Source organism: Excalfactoria chinensis, chromosome 3, assembly GCF_039878825.1.
Source record: "Excalfactoria chinensis isolate bCotChi1 chromosome 3, bCotChi1.hap2, whole genome shotgun sequence".
Lineage (NCBI taxonomy): Eukaryota > Metazoa > Chordata > Aves > Galliformes > Phasianidae > Excalfactoria > Excalfactoria chinensis.
Window position 1 is genome coordinate 35,384,382 of NC_092827.1, and position 22,209 is coordinate 35,406,590.

Sequence of the window (22,209 nt, forward strand, 5' to 3'; positions counted from 1 at the left end):
TTTTGTGCAAAGATGGCTTATGCAAGCTATTTGGCCAGTTTTGAAAGCAGCCACGACAAGTACAGAGGAAGAATGCACTTTATTGAATTAAGGAATGTTTGTCTGTTACGTTTTTTGTACAGTTTTAGTGAATCAAACAATGACATTAAAAAATAAATTTTGCAGGTATGTGTCTTTGTGTCTTTCCAGGGGGAAATATATATATATAATAAATACAATAAAATAGTGTTCTGTTTGAGAAATATTCTCTGATCCTGTAATTAAAGAGTACAATAATGAACACAAGCAGAGATGAGACAATGTTAAAGTTATGTGTTTCACAAAACAAACTGAGTACTTGGCAAAGCTATTTAGGAAACAGCATTATACACAAGGAATTGATTATTTGACTATCAGTAGAACTGATCCAAGAAAAAACTAAGCATTGGGAGGTGGGGATGACAATTTCAGAAGCAAATATCAAATATTTAAGTTATTAGTTGAATATATTATGTAACAAATAATAAGACAGTATAAAAAAAGTTCATTTTAAACTAAATGCTGAAGCATTGTCTATATTTTGCATAAAAAAGGGGGGGGGGGGGGGGGGGAGTATAGTTAATATTTCTGGTCATCCTTACAGTATTCTCTGTAAGATGATATTAATAGATGCCTTTTGTAATATTCTCAAACGAAAGGATTTTTTTTTTTTTTAACCTTCCTTTCTTTCTTCTTCCTTTTTTTTTTTTTTTTTTTTTTTTTCCCTCAGATTTTGTCCTTGAAGTTTACTCTGTGCCTCTAATTACCTATGATGGACTGGTAAGACTCCTTTCACAGAACAGCTCATATACTTAGGCTAATATATCTTAAGTGAGAAATCTTCTGTTTGAAGCAGTATTTTAAACTGGAAGGACGCATCATGTTGACATGCACTGAATAATAACAGTATAATAACATTTCACAGCTTTTATGCTTTTTACTAAGCTGTAAATGCCTTTTTTTTTTTTCTTTTTTTTTCTTTCTTTTTTTTTTTCTTTCTTTTTTTTTCCCCTACTCTTAGAAACAGCTGCCCATTTCTGTTCATGTACTGTTTCTGCCAATGCTGTGATGACTTTATTTAGGGAATTGTAAAGAATTGCTTGGAGCCTTCTGCAGTTTCCAAAAACTAGCCATTGAAGAGGAGGAGGGTAAAACCTATTCAGAAGATGCATGACAGCTTTTAATGGGGGGGATCTGTATGATCATACAGAAGGATGCTTCTATCCAGAAAAATCCTGTGGTGTTGTTTGCTCCTTGCATTTCACAAGGTCCAATCATTCTTAAAAAGAAAAAAATACCCTTAGAACTGTGAAGTCAGCTGAATCCTACAATCCTCATTTAACCAAACAGATATTATTTTCAATTATTAATATTTTACACAGTAAAATACGCAGTGTTGGCTCCTTAAAGGAACAGATTGTTTTTCCAGATCCTCCCTTCCCTCAAGAAACAATGGAAGTCTCAGTCAAATCAACTCTTGCAATTTTGTTTCATAAATAAGCTATTTGAAATGCATTTGCTGACAGTAACTTTTTTAAAAAGAAAACCAAAACAGAATGCTGTTAAAAGGGGAAAAATAACACAGAAAAAGAAATGTGATCATTATTAAATAAACTGTCATCCTATTTAACTGAATAGAGCAATTTAAATGTCACCATAATTAGCTGTTTGGAGTTTATTTTTTAAATTATAATTAGTTAATTAACGATTAATGTGTGCCTTTAAGACATAGACCACTGCAGGAGGCACTGGCAAGGCCTTTTGCCTCAGCGGGGGTGCTAGGCAGTAATTAACACAGAATAAGCAACTGGGACAGATCCAGCTGGTTAGGATTTAACTTAGTACTTTCTGGAGTACAAAAACTATATCTTTGAAATCGAACTATGTTACAGTAAGTATCTTTCAGCCAGTATAGAAAAGGTAGGGTTGAAATACTTGAGGTTACCGGTCAGTTGTTGTCCCTGAGGACTGAAATGAAGTGATAACACTAGATATCCTTGAGTAACAGACATGTGAAGTGAGCCATCAATCAGATCAGCTCCTACTAAGTATACCAGGTAATGAAAAATCAGCAATAACATTTATTTATCAAAAGTTTCACATCAACAGAGCAAGCACGGTTTGTACTGACTGGACAGCAGTAAGGGACCTATAATGTCCACGATTCCTATTTACTTCCAGGTGTCCTGGAGAGCTGATGTCTGGCTGAACTAACACAGCCACTGAAAGTTTCAGTTTCTGTTTCAAGTCAACTAATTACTTATGAACAAAGCTAAAACCAATATGATCATATTAGAGCCTACTGAGATAAATTACTCAGTTGTTATTGTTAGCAAGTGGATTACTTTGTGCCATGTGTGTCAGTCTCCCTTATTAGTGCTGTGAAATAATTGAGAAGTCTTGTAGCTTCTTTAGGTATCAGCCTGTAAGTTACAGAATATTATCTGCATCAGTGCCAACTCTTTTACTTACATACTGTTGAAAGAGTTTATTTGGAAAGGTCAAATAAATCCCTGCGAGTACAGAGCACAGTCTATACTATTGGCTTCTGTAACATCAGAAGTCTTCTAATTCACTAGAGATATGAACTGGTAATTTTAAACAAATCCAACAATACCATTCTAACTCCAATATTTATACTAGATAGTTTTGCATTTTTCATTGTTTCTTTCAACTTCTTGACACGACTATGTGATGGAAAGAGGTTGTCTGTTGAATTTTATTATTAGAATAGAAAACATGGCTGCAGGAAATCAAAGAGAGGCATAGCCATAAATTTCATTTCTTCAGTTCTTCATTTCATCTTTCTTCATTTCTTCAGTTTAATGAAGATAGTAGATTAATTATCATATTTAACCAGATCTTGGAGAAATATCAAACTCAGTCAAAATTAGAAGTGTATTTGTTCCTCAAAATCTCAATCTGGAGTTTCAGGAATAATTAGTACTTTATGGAAACTACTTTAGCCCATGCTAACCACTGGAAATGTATGGAAGAGTGCTGATTGCCTTCAGCCAAAGCTGCTCAAGAACCAGTACTAAGAATCTGAGGCCATAGATGAATACAGGTTTCTAAGAACATATATATATGACTTTTGCAAACAAGGTTTCTTCTGCTGAACAGTGTTTTTTGTCTGATTTTCAAGTCTGTGCTGCAACTGCTAGTTTAGCTCTGCACCATATCTAACAAGCCCCTCTCTCACCCATGTAGTTTAAGGTTGGATCTGGATTGCCTCTGGGTACTCTGTGAGTGACCTGACACATGCCTTTAGAAGACTGTGTACACATCACCTTTGGTTTCCTCACAGATAGAGTATAAGCAGAGTATAAAACTGGACCTATATGATATCTCACATATTCTCTGTTTGCTTGTATAAAACCTGATTATTTTTTGATGTTGGAAAGAAATAATAATTAATAAATTATTATACTAAAAACTACTACATCCTCACCCTCAAAGCAAAACTACTTTTCTTTGCTGAAAAGTCTGGATGCTACAGTGAATTTTTTCCAGAACTTTGCTTATTCCAATTCAGTCTTCAGATAAATAAAATAATGTTTTTCTTCCACTCACCACAGAGGGTAATTTCAGAGATAACACTGAACTGGGGATTTAGAAATTGGCCCAAATTCATATGGCTATGAACATCTGTGATGTTTTGGTGACCCACTTGCTCAAAAACATACAATCCCCAGGTTTCATTACTGTATTCAAAAACTCAAAAAGTCCCACACTGAAAAATGATGACAGGCAACATAACGTGGTTTTAAGCAATCTCTCATTATGATATCTATATACATGTATAGATATATATATAGGACAGTGAGTGTTAGGCTATAGCCCAGTGTGATGGCTAATGTCTCTTTCATGGAAAATTTCACAGTATTTTAGTATTTTAATGACATCTTCATTCATTAATGAAAGTGGAACTTAATGAATCACCTTGAGTCCTATTTTAATTTTTTGCTTATTTTTTTCCCTCTGTTTGCTGAAGTGGCATAGTCACCTGCTACAAAATTCTCTTCTGCATGGTTTAATTTCTATCTTTTACTCCTCCAAAACCTCCTTTGAAAGATAAAACATTTTTCAATAGTGGTTTGAAAAATCTATGACCACTTTTTCCTAATCAACTTTCTTAAAGGTCTCAGTTGTTCACATGGGAGGACTGTTTTTGCAAAATATGAATACTTCCCTCTGAAGTTACTTTGTGAGGGTTTGCACATATACAGTTTAATATGTACAATGAATTCAAAATGGAGAAAACACTGAAAAGGAGTTTTGAATGGGAACTCAAACAATGCTTTCTATTCAAAGATATGTGGAGAGGCAAAAGAAGGGTAGAATAATACTGCAAGTCCAAATACACACTGCTGCTCAGAGTAGGAAAAGAAGGGCTAGAAAAAAAATAGATGTGAAAAGTCTATTGCAGGTGAAAGCCTTTGAAATGTTGTACTCTCAAATATTTCATCTAGGCCAAAAACATTTTTATTCCTGAAAAGCCCATTCAAGGGCAGTGTATGCTACACTGGGCCCATGGGATCCTGTACAGGACTGTGAACATTATACACTCAGCTAGGGAAAGTGGTTGCTGGAGAGCAGCATGAAGAGAATAGTGCCACCTCTAACTATCTCATCCTTGCATATAACATTGAGTCCAACTAATTCTGTACTTCTGTAGGGTTGAAATACACATTTTAATTGAAAGTATTTTTACTGAATCAGATACTTTTTTTCTGTAAATCTAATGATAATATACCTAATAACCCTCAAAAAAGCACATTTTAGTCATAGAGGAAAAGAAGATTTAAACTTACATTGCATTATTGTACACCTCTTGCATTTTTATGCCTTTATTCCTCATTTCAGGTTTTATATTGAAGAATATGCATCTGCTTAAATATTTAATTCATACACAGTTATGCTGCTCTTTTTGTAAATCTCTTAGTCCTCTGGAAACTGTCATTTTTGAGTTCATAAACTTAACTAAAAAAAGCTTGACTTACAGATTGATATCAAGAGTATAAGGATTTTTATAATTAATGCCAATTTTATTGAAGAGATCTTCATCTTCAGGCTTCGGAGTTTAAGTTTTCTCTGATATCAAAGATCAGTATGACATCTAACTGTAACTGTAGATTTTCTTACAATCTCCTGCTGTGAAGTTCTTAGACCTTTTTTTTTCCGAAACTCTTTGAACTGGCCATGATAAGAGAGAGACTATCAAATCTGACAGATTTCACATTTGGTACATCATGGTAATTTCCTTTTTCTTGAGAATACTTAAAAATCTGTTTTAACTTTGAGGACATTTTACCAAGCAGCGTATCTCCTTTCCAATCACTTAGTTCTCTTAAATCCTGAGTAAGCTCAAAACTTTGTTGGAAGGATTATTCTTTTAATTTTGGTTATACAATGAGTATTTCATGATCTGTATTCATTGTACAATCATAGAAAAAATTTAATCCTAAATAAGATGTTGAATAATAATTAAAATTACTGAAGTCTTGATTAAGGGTGTTCAGGGATTAGAACTGAGAATTAGGATGGCTGTTGGGCCCAGGGTTAAATTCAAGGACTTCAAACACCTTTTCAAGGAACGAAAGAGAGAAAGAAAGAGAGACAGAGAGAAGGAAGGAAGGAAGGAAGGAAGGAAGGAAGGAAGGAAGGAAGGAAGGAAGGAAGGAAGGAAGGAAGGAAGGAAGGAAGGAAGGAAGGAAGGAAGGAAGGAAGGAAGGAAGGAAGGAAGGAAGGAAGGAAGGAAGGAAGGAAGGAAGGAAGGAAGGAAGGAAAAGAAAACACATCTCAAACAAACCAAAATGAATCCTGTTTTCAAAGTGATAAAGGACTGACGATTTGCTCCAGGAAGAAGTCTAAAAACACCACATAAAAACAACAGAATGTTCTTTTCCAAGCTCCTCAGAGAGTTCAATGTATATCATGGGGGACACAATCAGATTAATTTCAGAGAGAATATTAAATGCCTGGACTACTAAATGAAAATGAGTTTTGATTTGTCTTTAATAATATTTATTAAATAAGTGGAGGAAGAAGAAAACTTTGATGAGAAAGGACAGATCAGGAAATGGTGGCTGAATTTTATCTTCCCATCATAACTGTGACATTTATGAAATAGGATCTTATTTTCAAACTGATATCATATTATTCTGTATTTAATACTTTAAAAAAAAAATAAAAATCAAGAATTTTCATTATAATATACTTTGAAAAAATAAACACCAACAAAACAAAAACTATAATCTGAATCCACTGGGGGATATTTTTTGCAACATGTATATATGCTCAAAAAATATGACTGTCCTATATTATTATGTTGTACTACAACATCAGAGGCAGATGTTGGTGATATGACAGTAGAGGATGAACCTCTCCATCAATATTCCATTACAGAGAAGGAGATTTAGATAGTAGGAGGAAGTTTTTCACTCGTAGGATGGAGAAGTTCTGGCACAGGCTGCCCAGACAAGGATGTCCCATCCCTGGAAGCCTTCAAGGTCAAGTTGAATAGGAGCCTGGGCAGCCTGATCTAGTGACTGGCAACCTTGCCTACAGCAGAGCAATTGGAATGATGAAGGCTGCTCCAAAACTAATGCCTCCTATATTACTTATTATTATGTGTGCCTCCGGTGCTGCTTGCAACACCAGAGGCCCGGGGTTCAAATCCCCCCTGTGGCGCAAGTGGCAGAAATGCTGCTCTGCTACACAGAAAGGCTCGAATCCTGGGAGTTGGACTCGATGATCTCTAAGGTCCCTTCCAACTCGCACGATACTGTTATACTGTGATACTGTGATACTCTGTTAGCCCACAACTTTGGAGACAAATGTTAATGGTATGGCAGTAGACGTTGAACCTCCTCACCAATATTCTATTGCATTTTGCTGCTGCATGCCAGACTGCAGCAGAGGGATAGTCTGACACAATGACATCTGACATGGAAGTGTGTATGAAACAAAGGCGTGTCACTGAATTCCTCCAGGCAGAAAACACTGCACCCATTGACATTCATTGACGCTTGCTGAACATTTTTGGAGAAAAAAAGTGAGTGTGAGCTCAGTGGGGTGTTGGGTGGTGTGTTTCAGCTGTGGCCAATGTGACAGTTGGTCAGTTCTGCTGGTGCAGATTTTCACAAGCGATGCACGCAGACTCTTGTTCATCATCAGTGAAAATGTGTAGCTAATGTTGAATTTACTTTACTTTTTTTTTTTACTCTTTTTTTTTTTTTTTTTTTTTACTTTTGTGTGTGTGTGTGTGTGTGTGTGGCTGAGAATCTGCTCTATCAGACAGTACTATTATGCTCTTTGTATCTGTTGAAGTTTGAAGTTTGTATGGAAATAAGTAGGAAGAATTACTTTCAGAGTGACCTATATATTTTACTTTTTATTGTAGCTCTTTGCAACTCATCCTCATTGTACAGACCATTGGATTATTTCCATAGTTTTCATTTCTGCTTCATGAATAGATGTCTCTGAATGTACAGAACAAAACTTTGAAGCTTTGGAAAAATTGTTTCCAAAATATTAGCACCATGTGTGTTTTACAATGAAAATTGATAGGAATATTCTGTACTGGTACCAACAGATGTATCTCTATTGGCTAGAACAATGTTAGAATATTTCCACCAGACAAGTTTCATTTAAACGTCTAAACCCTCATGTTCAGATTACACATGTGATCACGACATATGCTCACTTCCTACCAGAAACAGCTACAGTGATTCCCTAGCAGATGTCCCCCCCTGACACATCTGAGGTAGTCAGGGTCTTTCAAACATCTAGTTGGAAAGTGCAGCAGACAAAGCCTCTTGATTTCCTGTATATAAATTAACCCACAAGTCACAATAAATAAGACTTTGAAATCATACTGGATAAGGATCTGATTATGAGATAATACCCAGAGAGTGGTGGTCAATGGTTCAATGACCAGATGGAGATCAGTGATGAGTGGCATGCCTCAGGGACTCTGGGACTATGTTCTTTAATATCTTTATCAATGACACTGACAGTGCGATCAAGTGGTCTCTCAGCAAGTTTATGGATGACACCAAACTATGTGGTGTGGTCAACATGCCTGAGAGATGGGATGCCTTCCAGAAGGACCTAGACAGGCTTTAGCAGTGGGCCTGGTGAAACTCAAGAGACTCAACAAAGCCAAGTGCAAGGTCTTGCACCTGGGTCATGGCAACCTCTGCTGTCAGTACAAGATTGGGGGTGTAAGAACAGAGAAAAGCCCTGCTGAAAATGACATGGGGATACTGGTGGATGGCAAGCTGGATAAGAGCCAGCAATGTGCCCTTGCAGCCCAGAAAGCCAGCAGTATCCTGGCATGCATGAAAAGAAGTGTAGCCAGCAGCCAAGAGAGGTGATCCTGCCCCTCTATGTTGGTGGGACCTTACCTGGAGTCTGTGTCTAAATGTGGAGTACTCAGTACAAGAGAGACATGGAGCTGTTGGAGTGCATCCAGAGGAGGTCCACAGAAATGATCCAAGGGATGCAACACTTTTCCTATGAGGACAAGCAGAGAGAACTGGTGCTGTTCACCCTGGAGAAGGCTGAAGGCTTTGGGGAGACTTGAAAGATGCCTTTCAGTATCTAAAGGGGTATCTAAGAGGGAAGGGTACAGACTTTTTAAGATTGGATATAAATAAAATATTTTCTCACAATCAGGATAGTGTGGCACTGGAATAAGTTTCCCAGAGGTGGTGGAAGTCCTGTCCCTGGGGACATTCAAGGTCAGGCTGGATCAGGTTCTGAGCAATGTGATCTGGCTGCAGATGACTCAGTTCATTGCAGAAATGTTGGACTAGGTGACTTTTAAGGAGGTTTCCTCCAAATCAAATGAATTTATGATTCTGTGATGATGTAAATGCTTTCATAATTTCTACAAATTGTTACAAGCTATTCTATATTTCTGTATAACCATAAAAGCTCTCTGAGTACACAACTGAAACTTCATACAAGTAGATGATGAAAATAACTCATAAAATCAATTAACTTGTCACTAGTAAAACATTAATTTTCTATATGAATTGAAAGGGTAAATCTTTCCAAAAGTTGGTACTTATAGAATACTTTTTTTTTTTTTTTTTAATCAAAAAGTGTTACTGAGGTAGAAACAATATGAATGTAATATGAATGTGATTTGGACATATTGCATTTCTAAGCTACAAATAGAATTATGGTTTATCTTTAAATAATTGGTTTTGAATTAAGATGTGAATTAGTCAATATAAAATGTTAATATAGGATATCTTTACATTACATGTAAATTTTTAATTTTTAATAAATGTTGTCAGAAGATGTTTTGTTATTTATTTTTTTTTCCCAGTGGGCTTATTTAGTAATTTAAAATAAAAATTCTATATAAATATTAAAGGAACATGTTTAAGATTTTGATCAAAGCATCTAACTGATCATGATTTAACTTAACCGTATTATGTACAGCACAACTTTTTAAGTTAAGTTAGTGCAAGCTTAAGCTCTGTAACATAATTTCATGAGTCATGTGGCTAACACTGACTATTGCCTTTGCATATTATTCTGAGAAGGAATTAGCCTGACAATCAACCAGACACTAACTATGATTATTTTCAGTGATCTCTCTAACTGACAATGTAGATTCTTTAGTGAGGAAGGAGATACAGTCACTGCCTACATTCCATGAAGATAGGAAAGCATTTACCCTAAGCACAAAGATAATTCATCTGCTTTTTCAGTCAGCAACAAAAGGAAATGGTGAAGTACAAAGCAGGATGGTGCCAAACCAGAGCATACAGGTTACTAAGCACTGCTAATCATGCCTCACATGTGCAAAGAGGGAATGACAATATCATCATGAGTGACAGCTGATACTAAAACTCCCTGCAGAAAGACATGGTCTTAAATGATGTTTCACAGACAGTTGAAGAAGTAATACAGGCCTTGTGGTTTGAAATTAAAATTCAGCAGAATTCTGTATCATCTGAGATGCCTGAAGTTTCCTGAGACTGAAAAAAGGGTGGATCAGGCACCATGACAGCTCCTTTAGGCAGCACCCCAGGCCTGTATCCTCTATGAACCCTGCATCTTTTATGAATAATGGATTATTTGTCATTATTCCATCTAGCACATGTGTTTTTAAATACTATTCCTGTAATTATTTGTCTCTATATACTTCATCAGCCCAGACAATTTAATCTGTGTTCTTTAACATACTGAGCTGTAGACATTCATTGTGAAAGATTTAAAACAATTGATGATAGTTTTATAAAGCAATTATCAGAAAATTATTATTTGTGTGAATGTATTACTGTCTCCTGCATGACGGCTTAATTCTGGATGCATACATACGTCCTTCTTATGTCTCCTGTGAAGTCAGCTATTATGCATGTGTAGTGATAAGTACGTGCAGATGGCAGACTACAAATGTTCTGTAATTTACTTCTGTGTATCCCTTGCAAAAGTGTACATTTCTGAATTTTCAAATTGTCTGGTCTAATGAGTCAAGCATGTTCTCCACCTATTGCAATCTGTTTTTTGTTTTTGTGTGTGTGTGTGGTTTTTTTTGTTTCGTTTTTGTTTTGGTTTTGTTTTGTTTTGTTTTTTGCCATAAACTGTAGAAGGCATCTTTTGAATATTTCCAGAGAAAGTTGTATACGTGATCCTAAGTCATTAAAAAAGACGATGAAGATGATGTAGACTTTGTCTACAGACAAAATTAATTAATAAAGGGAGAGCTGAACCTTCAAATTGTTGAAGACAAATATGCTGAAGGTCTAATTCATGATTTAAATTCTTATCCAAATTCATCTAAATTGCCTGAAGCTCTGAAGCTTTTCAACTGCCATAAGAACAGGATTTTTTTATGAAATACACTGTGTTACCTAATAGAATAAAATAGAAAGAGAAGTAAAGTGTTAAGGGAGAAAACTGAGTTAAAATAAAATACAGTGCAAAGCTCAGTGGAGACACTGTAGCTACCACAGACTGTAGGCTTAGGCAAAAAAAAAAAAAAAAAAAAAAAAAAAAAAGGTAAATTTATGTAAGTTTTTTAACAGATCATTTAACTCTCTTATTTTCCTCTTATTATAATGAATGTAATTCATATACTATTTCTAAGTTTCTAACCATCTTACTGAAATACTTGAAACAGTATCTAAAGTCTTCTGTAAGTACAATTTACTTGCTTGCTAGAACATATTTAATTTTACATTATCTATTGCTTTGCTTATGAAATGAGAAATTTAAATTAAGTACTATTTTTTATTTTTCAAATTAACATGGTAAATGCAAAAGGATAAACTGCTCCGTATGTAGGAATATATCATACCCAAGGGGGCACATTTCCTCAAGTTCAAAGGAAGATTAATGCTCTTGTTAGGATGCAAATTACACTTCCAGCATCGATATGAAGAATTGTTGTAAAAGATGTACTGTAAACATATATAACTTTGACACTAGATAATACTTATGTATAATTAATTAAAAATGTATATTTTCCTCTGTAAAGCCCTCTAATAGGATGCACACATTTTTTCTCTGTCTACCCTGTCCATCCTGCCCCTAGCCCCCCCTTTCAAAATAAGATTCAGTGTCTCTCAGATACATGACAGTTGAAATACAATATAGAAATTCACTTCTATCTGAGTGTAGAATCCTGTAGAAAAATTTGCCTTTACTTAGATGAGCACTAAATTTTAATAATGTTAATATTTTTGTTAGCTATTTGACTAACTGATATTTTTGAGTTCCCACAGAGATGAAATGTTCTTCTTAAGGCTTTTCAAAATGTTTTGGAAAACAAAACAAAGCATTTGTTGCATATGTAACCATTTGCATTGATAAATTTAAAATATAACCTCAGTTGAAGCATTTTTTTCCTCTACTGTAATTTTTATTAACTCTTTAAGTGGAGTAGTCTGTCACCATAAGTGCATGATATCACGTGAAGTGAAGCTTTGCAGAATCAAAGAATGGCTGAGATTTGAAGGGACTTCTGAGTGCGTCTAGTGCAAGCCCAGCTCAGACACCAGAGCAGGGTATGCAGGTCCAAGAAGATCTCCAAGGAGGAGACTCCATAGCCTCTCTGAGTAACTTGGGCCAGCTGGCACTAAAGCCTCCTGTGTTTCCATCTGCACCCATTGCATCTTGCCTTGGCAGTGGGCACCACTGAAAAGAACCTGGCTCTGTCTCCTTTGCACCCTCCCACCTGGTATGTATGGACATCAATGGAACCTCCCACTGAGTTTTCCCTTTTCCAGGCTGAAACATCCCAGTTCTCCCAACCTCTCCTCATCAAGAAGATGAACTAGTCCCTTGACCATCTTGCTGTCCTTTAGTTGGACTCTTCCCAGTACGTCACTGCTGTACTGGGGAGCCTAGAACAGAAACTGTACTCCACGTGTGGCCTCACCAATGATGAGCTTGATGTTAGTGTGAAGATAAAGTGAAACAAGGAATCTGAAATTTTTGCTGGAATGTGACCCAAATCAAAGCTAATTGTACTGAAATATTTTATGCCTGATGTTTACAGTAGGAGTAAAGGAAAAGCCTGAGGCATAAAAAAAAGTAAGAAATACCTTAGTCTTTTGGAAACCCTGGAGCAGCACTAAGTGTAAAAATGGTGTTGTCTAAGCAACACAACCAAGCTTAGGATCAAGGTGAATGATAGGTGTGGGAGTTATTTGTTTTAAGGATGAGAGACTATTAGAGTTTCAGACAATTCAGAAACACAAGGGATAGGCCTACAACTCAAACTAGCTTACATCACAATCTTAGCAAAGTTGCAAATAGAAATAAATAAGGGAGTAAAAGTAAGGATGATGGCAGAAGTATGCAGAGGAAGAGTATGAAATATCACAGATGTAGACATTATTCTCAATAGTATTAGTTCTGAATGATGTTTAGGGGTATGATGTTTAGAGGTAATGATGTTTAGCAGTATGTATTTATACCCTATTTAGGAAAATTATAAATATTAAAAGTAGTAGAACACAGGAGGTGTTCTTCTAGCCCTGTCAGGTTGATATCTACAACAAATCTACATCTATCATAGCCTGTTTGATGGTTAGGGCTGCAAACCAGTGGTGAGGCCATTATCTATGCCCTGGCCAGAGGCTAAGCAGCAGGAAAATAAATCTTCCTTGTATGTATGGGTCTTGCTTACTTCTGGAGTTCATCATTAAACAATAAAACTGAGCAGAATAAATATTTTGCTATGTAATACGCAAATCCACTATGACACATGCTGGTAAGTTACTGTTACTATGATATTGCACCTGTACAGTTTAAACAAAATGGTTTTAGGGATTAGTATGTGTCATGGTTTTGCAATTTTGTAATTTTGCTACCAGTATTCCACACCATAACATCATGATAAAGCATGGATAATTTTGACGAATGTGCTGCTCACAGAAAGAAGACTGAATGTCCCTGAGAACATCACGGTCAGTCGTATGACACGGACTCTATATAATCTCACTTCAGTGCTGGACTCGCTCTCTTGGATCTTGCCAGCCAGGGGGGAGCCATGTGGGAGCGTTCCAGCCATTTTGCCTAGAGTTCCAGTAGGCCTCTCAGTTTCGGGACTCACTCTCTCTTATTTTACTTGATTCGTTAGCCTTAATTCCAATTATATTGTATTATATTGTGTTATTCTGTATTCCGATATAGTATTTAGTAAATAAGTGTGCCTCCTTAGATTGTTGCCGCTGTATTTATTTTCCTTTTCCCTTTTTCCCTTTTCCTTTTGGGATAGCGACCCTGCAGGCCGTCTATACCCCTGTCATAGGTGCAGGTAGATTTTAGCTTAACCCATGACAGTATGTCTACACTCTGCTGTATCTATCCTTTCAGAGTGGTTTTTACAAAACTACTGACCTGAAAAGTAGCTCCCTGATGACCAACACGTTCTGAGGAAATGCAGCTTTGCCAAACTGACTTGGCCTGTAAGCATTACATTACATATAACACAATGCTGAAAAGGAGCCAAACATGGGTCAGGAAATGTTTGTTTTAGATACTAGCAGTGTAAACAGTCATGTTGAATGTAACAGAGTTATTGTACTGTGTAAAATGTTATTAGGCTTAATCTCTCATTAAAGCTAGTTCCTTTATAAATCAAGAGTAAAGAAATATTTTCTAAGCACTTCAGTTCAGTATGAAATGGAAGCTTAGTTTCCAGATAATCTAGTTCTTGGGAAATAATTGCATGAGAATAAAGACAAGAAGAATAAACGTAGGATACTATATCCACTATTTAGAAGTGAAAAATGATTTTAAAGCTACAGACAAAAAAAAAAAAAAAAAAAAAAAAAAAAAAGTGTGGTTTTCCAAGGAAGGATTTACTATGTTTGTTTTGGAAAAATGAATTACTCTAGCAGGAAATTAATTTTACTAAGTCTGACTTTGATGATTATCAAATCAAAGTTTGATACGTGGCTGTAGTGAACTCAGTGGATCAGCACATAGTGTACTCATTCCATGAATAGAGGTCTTTATCTCTGAAGAACTCTGCATCCACCAAAGGAGATATTCTTCTCTTTGGTTTCTCTGCAGAGCCCTTCAGTGCATGATCTGGTTTGCTAAAAAGTTACCTCTCATTTTCAGAAAGTAGGAAATAAACTGAAAATATTGCATGCTGACTGAGGATATGCTGATCAAACAGAGAGATTAGAAGTGTGTGATGAAGAAGAAATGAATTCTACGATGGAGTGACAGCATCAATGGACAAATGAAGAGCAACTAATGCTGTTCAGCTGGACTTGTCTCAAAAGGCCTTTGACATGGTCCCACACCACCTCCTTATCTCTAAATTGGAGAGGTACAGGTCTGAAGAGTGGACTGCTTGATGGAAAAAGAATGATTGGATGGCAGCAGCTGGAGGGTTGGGGCCTGGATGGAGACCAGTCATAGGTAGTGTCCCCCAGGAGAAGTGTGTGCTTGCATCCTGGAAGGCCAGCAGTAACATGGACTGCGTCAAAAGAGGAGTGACCAGCAAGGCATAGGAGGTGACTATCACTCTCTAGTCTGGTCCATCTAGAGTACCACATCCAGGTCTGGGGCATCTAGCAAAATTAAAATGTGGAGCTCTTCAAGAAATGTGGGCCATGAAGATCATCAGGGAGTTAGATCATCTCTTTTACTAAAACTGAGGGAGCTGGGTTTTTTCAGTCTGCAGAAGGCTCCGTAGTGACACCATTGTGGCCTTCCAGTACTTGAAGAGAGATGATAAACACCAAGGAATGACTTTTTACATAGTCTCATACTGATAGGACAAGGAGATTTAGATAAGTGTACACTTTCAAGATTACTGTTGGTGCTGCATGGCAGCAGAAAAAGGGGAAATGGCCACAAATTGAAGGTTAGGAAGTTCCACGTAAGCATGCATAAGAACTTCTTCACAGTAAGGGTGACAAAGCACTGGAACAGGCTGTCCAGAGAGGTTGTGGAGTCTCCTTCTCCAGAGACATTCAAAACCCTCCTGGACTACCAAGACCCCACCTGTGCAGCCTGCTGTAAGGAGTGTGCTTTGCAGGGTTGGACTCAATGGTTTCTAAAGGTCCCTTCCAACCATTACAATTCTGTGTTTCTGTGAATCTTACTTTTTTAACAAGACAAATATTGTCTTTAGATATCTCTTCTCCATTATATATAGTCACAATTTAACATGTTTAAATGTTTTACCTGAAGACAGATACAGAAGAGGATTTACTGGTTGGTAGCAGTATAAAATGTGATGACCCTACAGATTTTCTAATGTAAAATATTTGAAAAGTAATTATTGTATCTTGTTCATCAGTTGACTAATATGCTATACCTCACACTCAGAAAAATGCTAATAATAATTTTAAGCATTTGTAGTAGGTTACAGTTAGTACAGCCTTTTCCTGTATCTTCAAAAATTCATATATACAAAAGCATAGCCATAAAAACATCATAAAATCATAGAATAGCTTGGGTTGGAAGAGACCTCAAATATCATTTATGTTATTCAATGACCGTGTTCTGTCTTAAGGAAAACTTGCTATGTGCATTTGAACACATATGTATTTATTGTTGCATTGCATTTTCTATCAGTCATGACATGCATGATTAATGCATAGACAATAAACTACTGGATAATGTGAACTAAAAAATGTCATATAAACAGTGGGAAACATTTCCCCTTTCTATACATTTGGATTGCCAAAAATAATTGCACTTTTTAAATTTCAGGGTTCCACTGCAAAATATTTTGACATTAATACATTGAAAGTTTGTGTAATTTGGTAAGGAGGAATTCTGTCTTGAATTTGACAGCACTGTGTGTGTCAGTGCAGCAGATCAATGTGTTTGACATGAGGCATTCTTTCCCTAGAATATTTCCAGATATTTGTCAGAATTTATTTCCTCAAAAGAAGTCAAACTGCTAAATTCATTTTGCCTGGTAACAAGAAACATCCTTGCTGCAGCAGCAAAGCTAAAGCTCCTGTGTGGAAACAACAGCAGGAGATATTCAACACAATTTTATACTCTCATTATTGCTGAACACAACTGTGAGTAGTGGCAACTAACAGATTAGACTGCCTTAGCGCTGAGGTTTCATTTGTTCATGAAGTCATGTAAATGGAAAATAATAATAATAATAATAATAATATATGTATGTATATATATATATAATTTTTGAAATATCTTTTTCTGGGAAAAATATCATTTTATTTCTGCTTTCCAAACCAAAATGAAGTAAAATTAGAGAAGATGTACAGTGGTACAGTGTAAGTAGAGTGTGCAGGGGGGATATTGTTTTGAAATAGTTTAGTAACCAGTAAAAATGTTAGTCATACCACTTGGTATGTTCAGTCTTCAGGAACGCAATGGAATTTCAGCATTCCATTAGAAAATATACAATTATACTTTTTAATTAAGTTCTATCATCAAAATCAATTCTACTATCATTTATAAGTGGGACAGAAGTGTTGCTCTTTTGTGTCACTTTTCACATCATTTAGTGCTTGAGTAATAAATAATATAATGCCATTATGATCACATTGTTTTGCCTTACCAGGGACATATAGGTATTTTGCGATTTTCAGCTGGGAGAAGCTTATTAATCTCAGTCTGTTTTGATAGAACTAGAATTATCTCTTGGTTTATTTGACAGACTTATGTAAAAGCCTTTGAGTTTGTAAATCCAAAGAAATATCCAACTTTTACAGAATAACAAAGTATGGAGACACTGAGATAGAAGACACCCATGGAGGGAAGTCATGACAGTTCAGAAATGAACAAAATGTTCCAAAATGAGTTCAGGAGTACTGGAGTTGCCATGGTGTAAAGCAGTACCATTATCTTCATGCAACAGTCTGGCCTATAATATAGCCTGGCTGCTGTATTGTGAAACAAAGTCTGTGCTGCTGTAGGATCCAGCATGGTTCACATACACAGACTGAACTTGGACTTAGCTGCTGGCTGAAGAGTAAGTTGAACCTGACAGCTCATATTTTCCTCTCTTCAGTTCACTCAGTTAAAATGTCCATCTGCGTTTTGATAGAAATAATGCAGTTATCTCCAATGGTGAAGCTACTCTCCCTTCTCCATTCATACACACCCCTCGTCCAATGCACGCTAGCCACAACTTAAGTCAAAATAGCTGTCCGCCACGGTAAGAAAACATTAACAAACATCTGGATGAGAACAATCTGTAAACAATCAAATCAGATGTTTATTTCTGTTGAATATTTATATTAGAATGAGTTTTATTTTTTAGGGATCGCATCAGACTATGCAAAGATATTCACATAATCAAGAGGGAAAAAAAAAAAGTCACTATGGGGTATCTTAAAGTAGAAATCATTGGATATTTTTAAGAATATACATCTCTAGGCTTAAGTGGTCATATATGATTGTCTTCAACCCTGATGTCTTCTTCTAGGAAAAACAAAAAGTAAATAGAATGATGAAATGAGATGTTTTGCTTCAATGTGTTTGCATCTGAAACAAAGGATTGAATTGCTGTTTGTATTACCTGAGACTCTTAATTAGATTTCTGTTGCTAATCATATACAAGCAAATTTCAACCATGTTCAGTAGATTGCCAGACAGACAGCTACAAGGTAAAAGCTTTTGCACAGAAGACTGTCAAAAGAGCATTTAAACTAAGAACTAATTATTTACTTGAGAGAGATTTAGAAAACTAAAGAAACTGTAAAAGAGCATAGTCTGTAGTTATCAGTAAGTCAAAGAAGCCTCAGCCATGTGCCATGGGAACTGGTGACACATGAGGACATCCTTTTGGTAAACAGTACTAGCTACTGAAATGCCACATATCTTCAGATAAACAAAACTCTTCACTGAGGTGAGCTGTGATTTATTTTCCCAGACTAATCAGCACTCATAAGCAAAACAAGTCGTCAACTTTGCATGAGTCCTGGCACTGTTTGTCAGAATGGCTCCTGACATAGTTTTGGCACCAACCATCATGCTCTCCTCAGGTAGCACTCAGACATGGTACAGAGATACATTAGATACATCACCTGGGCAGTTCTAAGAAGTTTGGGTGTGTAAGGCCATGCTTCCTTAAGATGAGAAAGGAGCGTAGACTACTGTATATGAAGCAAGCTTTGTGACTTAATTGCATGGCAAGGGAATGGGAAGTAGTACACTTCATTCACAGTGGAAACAAATTTTCTCTTGTGCCAAGAAGGGTCCAACCTTGTTCCACTGACACTCTAATAATAGGCACATGGACAGGAGTTCTAAGTTTTGAGGCTTTATTTATTAGTGAAATTCTTTCATCCATCCCTAAAAGGAACACAATGTGTCTTCATTTTCCACCCACAAATATGTGATTGCAAAATCAGAAATTTTATAAATACACAGGGTGACGGAATCTGGATAATTTCAAAACACCTTTCAATGTCCTGATTATCTTATTAAAGTGCCCTTTTTTTTTTTTTTTTTTTTTTTTTTTTTTCCAATTTCTCCAAACTAATCATTGCTTCTTTGTGACTCACTAATTAAATATAAGCATATACATGTATTTCTATATATTTATTTCTAATATTATTCATAAGTTCTTATGTATGAACTTACATTACTTAAAGATTTTCAGAGAGATAGGTCCTGATTTTAAAACTGAAGACTACTTTTGCTCTAATGTTATGAAACAGAAGGTAGCAGCTAATGTTTATATTATTGATTAATCAGACACTAAAGGAATTAAGCTCTAAGACTGTCTAGCACACAAAAATCCATACTTATTGCATTAAAACAGATTTTGAGACCTTGTTTATTGGCTATATCCAGGGTCAGGCCTCTGGGATTTATTCAAGCTGTAATGTCTATATTATATATGAGCATAAACCAATTTGTTAAGAGGCATATCTAAGGTGTGGGCGACACACAGGCAAATAATCAGAGTAAATTACAGGTCAGTAATTGAAAAAGACTATTTATGCAAACAATTGTAAATTTAGAAAACTGCCTAAACATTAAAAGTATTGGGTAAATAAAGATGAAGTTTGGACTACCACTCAGTTTTAGATACTGTTTTCTTTGCTTAATGGATTTTCTGTTATGTATTAATTTTGTAATTTTCAGAGATAAAAAATTTAATGGGCTTGTCTAAAACTTATAAGTATGTACTCAAAGAGAAAAATGTGTCTTAATGCTCTTCAGTGTATAATGTTCTGGCCTGTGCAAGCAAACACTGCTGTTTGAAAATGTGAGATCTACTCAACTCCTTGGGAAGATTTGTGTCTGTGTATATTTAGCTGTGTACATGGAAGAGATTTCTGGGAGTGAGATTCCTTACAGAAACATAAAAAATGCATGAATATCTGAAAACAAACTATTTGGTGAATTTCACTCTTGCCATATCTGCAAACATTCTGTAGTCTGTATTTTCAGGTTCATTTAAACTTTTCTTGTAATCAGACATTACATCTGTCCACTTAAATTGTATAGTTCACACAGTATTCTATTTCAGCGTCCTACAAAAGAAACCATAACAATTTCAAAGTAATGTATAAAAATTGGATTTGTATTATTAAGAAACATTTAGAAATTTTTCCCTGGTATTTATTAATTGCTCAGCCTTGAAGTTCATCATCTACCTGTGTTATTAATAACACTTGCATGGAAGCACATTATCCCACTAATAAATAGTACATTTTTTCCTCCTCAGAATGGTTGATCAAATGAAAAAAAAAATTGTGGTATTTTTTCTTGGTTCAAAACCAAGTTTCTTATTGAAACTTCAGTTTCCTTAAACTTTATATTTCCCATATAATTAAGTGGTAACTGGTCCACCTTTTCAAAATATTATTTTTATTCTTCCTGTAATCAGTAACTGACTATGTAGAAGCTGTTGTACAATCTTTGCGGATTTCCATCCTTCACTTTATTTTAGAGTTAAACGAAGTTTTGTGTTGGGTGGAACATTTTTATCTTCTCCAGAATCACGTTATCACGTTTTAGACATAACAAATATTTTCCCCAAGACTCTCCTACTGAAGATAGACCTTTTTCAATCCTTATTTATTTATTTATTTATTTATTTATTTTTCCCCTCACTTAAGTATCTTGTCTCTGAAAGCTTGTATTACTGTTGCCCAAATCTACATGCCATGGTTGAGAAGCTTTGCCATGCCGTAGGCGATATTTTTGACAATAGTTTCAAAGCTGCCCACTACTTGCTGCTGTTGCTCATACCCTCATGTTTTCCACCCACAAGGACTTCATAAAGCGACCCATGCATACATCTCAAATAAGGAACTGATTTTATACAAGGACACATCACCTTTCTATGACTATTCTCACAATTCTATTTTCATTTCTATGAATTATTGCCCAAAAGAATCTTGACTCAAATGAAGTCATAAAGTCATGTGTTGTTATTATGATCCCAAATTCCTTTAATTCAGCTGCAATTTATATTGAAACACTTTGTTCTGATTGTTCCCTATTTATAATCTTCTAATGTAGGGAAAATCTCCATTTTTTTTTTAATTTATTTTTATTTATTTATTTATTTGCATAAGGCTTAATTGACAGAAGTTTCACTCCTTAAATTAATATACTTCCATGTTTTTAAAAAGTTATTCCCTTGAGGTAATAAACTTAGAAATAAAATCACTTCTTTACTGGTTAGTACACTTCTTGACTGACATGAGCTGAAATTATAGAAAATAATAATTCCTTACATGATGTCAAAATATGCATCTGGATGGAGAGTGGAATGTATGCAAGCACTGAGTCCAACTAGCAATCAAGGCTATATAAAAAATATTTTCCTGTGCATAGAATGTATGAGCAACTAATATCAATTGAAAATTGTTTAAATACAGGATTGTTTCATCTTTGAAAAGTCGTAGCTGTCAGGCAAAGTCCCCAGAAAATAAAAAAAGGGAAACATCACTCCCATTTTCAAGAAAGGGAGTAAGAAGAACCCGGGGAACTACTGTCTGGTGAGCCTCACCTTCGTGCCTGGGAACATTGTAGAAAATCACCTTCTGGAAGACATCTTAAAGCACATGAGGGATGAGTGGGTGATCTGAGACAACCAGTATGGCTTCACTGCTGGAAGGTAGTGCCTGATCAATTTGGTGGTCTCCTATGATAGACTGATGATATCAGCGGACAAAGGGAAGGCAATTGATGCCATCTACCTGGACTTCTACTAGGTCTTTAACATGGTTCCCCACAACATCCTTATCTCTGTATTGGAAAGATATGGATTGGAAGGGTGGACTATTAGATGGATAAGGAGTTGGTTGGAGGGTTGCAGCCATTGGGTGGTGGTCAATGGCTGTATGTCCAGGTGGAGGCTGTTAATGAGCTGTACTGTTAATGACCAATAGTATCCTGGTTTCCATCAAAATAAAGGTGACCAGCAGGTTGAGGGAGGTGACTGTCACCATCCATTCTGCCCTCATGAAGACCTATCTGGAGTACTGTGAACCCCAACACAGGAAAGAGGTGAAGGTTTTAGAGATGGTCCATAGGAGGGTTATGATGATGATCCAAGGGCTGGAGCACTTCTCCTATACATATAGGGAGTGGGGCAGGTCTCTTCTCGCTGGTGACAAGTGACAGGACGAGGGGAAATGGCCTCAAGTTGCGCCAGGGCAAGTTCAGGTTGGATATTAGGAAGAACTTCTTTACAGAAAGGGTGGTTAGGTACTGGAATGGGCTCCCCAGGGAGGTGGTTGAATCGCC